The sequence below is a fragment of the Lontra canadensis genome, unplaced genomic scaffold (assembly GCF_010015895.1).
Source record: "Lontra canadensis isolate GAN:19392208 unplaced genomic scaffold, GSC_riverotter_1.0 scaffold87, whole genome shotgun sequence".
Taxonomy (NCBI): domain Eukaryota; kingdom Metazoa; phylum Chordata; class Mammalia; order Carnivora; family Mustelidae; genus Lontra; species Lontra canadensis.
The window spans coordinates 4,405,367-4,408,641 of NW_022631081.1; positions in this window are offsets into that span (position 1 = coordinate 4,405,367).

Here is a 3,275-nt window from a genome sequence, read left to right on the forward strand (position 1 = left end):
TGTCGATCTGTTTATTTATTTACTTTTGAAATCAATGACTCTTCTGGGGTTTCGATTGGAATCACAATGAATCAGCAAATTAATTTGAGGCGAAAGAATTTTTCTAAATTGAATTTCCCCACTTGCCAAGACCTATTTTTTTTCACATCTTTTAAAAAATTTCCCATTAAAATGGTGTCGGGTTCTTTCCTGGGATCCCAGGTGGTTTTATCCAGAAATGGTTTATGGCTTTAGGTAATACCGTGACCAGGGTTCTCGGTAGCTTACTGGCATAGAAGAATGCCTTGACTTTGGCGTATTTATCTTGTGTCCAGTCATTTTTCTAAATGTTTTTATTATTAATTCCAGTAATTTTTATCTGGTCCCTTTAAATTTTTTAAGAGAGCAACCACAGGGTTACAAAGAATTGGTGCTTTGTATTGTTACATGAGTCAAGGGGGTAGTGGTCTAGTATGTTCATGCCACAAAGTGGGTGGCTTCAAACAACAGAAATGTATTTTCTCACAGTTCTGAAAGCCAGAAGTCTGAAATCAAGGTGTCAGTAGGGTTGGCTTCTTCTGGAGGCCCTGTGGGAGAATGTGTTCCAGGCCTCTATCTTAGCTTTCCCTATTTGTCAGGGATCCTTGCTTGGCAATCCTGTATCACTCATCCTCTACTTGTGTTTTCACTTGGCCTCCTTCCCCATGAGTATGTCTGCATATCTCCAAATTTCTTTCTTTGTAAGAAAGCCATTGGATTTAGGGCCCACCTCTAATCCAATATGGCCTCCTCTTAATGCCTCTTAACTCTATCGCCAAATAGGGTTACGTTCACAGGTACCAGGGGTTAGGACTAGAACACGTCTTTTTGATGGGACACAATCCTGCAATAGCCAGCGTGCTTGTCTCTGACCAGGTTAATTCTAGAGTATTGGGTCCAATTCATGAACCCTATTTTCAAGATGTCCGTTGGAAATACTGCTCATAGTCCGTGTGATATAAGGGATGGTTATGGTGACTACATTCAGTTTGGATCCAGGAGGCACTGAGAGGAGCGTAATGTCTGCTTTCGCTTCATTACAGGGCTTTGGTGGTACCCAGAATCTGTGTTGTTCCAGAGGGTGACATTCAGAGGGAAGCAAATTTTGGCTCAGTATAATTTGACCAAATCCAAGGGATCTTTGGATTAAGGCTGTCTTCCAAGGGCCGTCTATCTGCAACAGTAACAAGTTCCATCACCCTTCACCCACCTGACAAATATGTACTGAGGCCAGGCATGTGCCGGGCAGCAGGCCCTGAGCCAGACACCGGGGCGGCGACAGGATCCAGAGAGACCCAGGCCTTGTCCTCAGAAGGCTCACAGTGTAGTGGCCCCAGAAGGGCCCAGGCAGGTTGGGTGGGAGCAGCGCTCAAGGTGGAGAGAAGGTGGTTAGATGACCGCCATATTCCCCCAGAGCTAAGGCCCTGGGGTCTTAATGAGCCCTGAGGCCAACTGTAAAGGAAAGCAGAGGTTTGGAGTGGGAGTTTGGGGGTGAAATGAATTCATGAATGAAAGAATAAAAGGCTTTAGATGAACCCAGAGGGGCTCTCCCTGGCAGAACACATGCAGGAAAGCAGGCTCCCTTGCTCCATTATGCCTGACTACCCACAGAACTTTATCTAGGCTCTCCTGCCTCCCACTACAGTGTTCTCAGCCTTACACCGCCCACCCCGAGAAGCAGACGCTCAACAAACAAACAGCCCAGACCCACCATGGCTGTTCCAGCTGGGGCCACCTCTGTGGGGAAACCAAATCCCTTTCCCCAATGTCAGCAGACAAAACAGCCTGGGCCCTAGGTGTTTCCCCTTCTTTCCCCAGCCAGGGAAAGCAAAGTGAGAAGCTCTAAATCAAGTGTTTTCCGCAGAACCAGGCCCGGGGGTGGAAGGGAGAGGCCTCCACTCTCAGCGGCTCCTCCTCCTTAATGAGCCAAAATAAAGCCAGTGCCAGGGAAGTTAATCTGCCCTGAGATAGGGGAGCCACACCCTGAGGTGGAGAGGGAGCGGGCCCAGGGCACTGCAGGCCCAGGAAACTGGACCTGTGAGTCGGACCTCGCCAAGGTAAACGTGGGTTTCTGATGCCCGGGAGGGAGGGAGCAGGTCCAGTCGTCCAAGAAAAGAAACCCCATCTTCGCTTGATTGCTGCCCTTTGACCACTTGATGAGATAGATACATTTTTTTCAAAAGATCTGTCATCAGTGCTGGGAAACGCCTGGTACTCGACACCAGAGAGGTCTCCCAAGACGAAGAATCCATCTGGTCGTGATCAGCGTTCCTGCCCCCACTATCCATCTGCTTCCCCATGCGTGCACACATGTCTTCACATGTGAATGCACACGCGCATGGGTGCGCAGGCTCTGACATTGATGCACACGTGGGCACACCCACGTCCCACTTGTACATTCGCCCTAAGCTTCACCCTTCCATACACGCAGCCCCACACACATGCTCACATGTGTACACACGCGCATTTACATGAGTGTGCCTGCCTCTACCCTTGCACCCAAGAACACACATGTACACCCGGATATGCAAACGTGCACAGGCTCACACGTCCTCATGCAAAGCACATGTGTCCTCACATATGTTCTCACATGTACATGTATTTCACACAAACAGCCTCATATACACACAACTCTATTTTGAGGATGCTTCTCCAGGAGTTGATTTAATCCTCTGCTCTGTGATCAGGCAAAGCCAATGACTTCCTTATTGGGCCAGATTTCAGGCTGAAACCCATGGCCTGGTCCCCAGGCCGGCAGACAACTGGTCACAAAGGCCCAGAGCCTAGGACATACTCAGGCCATGTAGGACGCTCCTGCCCTCTGTCTGTCTGGAAAGAGCTGGGGCTTTGGAGTGGGGGGAATATGGTTCTCAGTGACCTTGGACAAGTTACATAGCCTCTGCAAGTCTTAGGTTCTCAAAAAAGAGGGGAGCTAATATCACCCACTTCATGGGGTTGGGAAGAGGGACACGACCTAGGTGGAGCGGCCATGTGGCTTGGGTGTTTGGGAGAAAGCTTGAGCCATTCTCCTCCCTTGGGAGACTGTCAGGGCTTCTGGCACGTGCAAGATGGGACTAATGAAATCCAAGTGCAAAACACAAAAGGCATTTCGCATTGTTGCTGCAAAAGGAACATTTTATAAGCTATCCAGCTGTCTGGCCAAAGACATAGCAGGGATCTTCTCTGAGAAAGGGACCGTGGGCAGGAGATTTTGAAGGCAATGAGCAAGATGTCATTTTTTTTCATCTCTAAAGCTG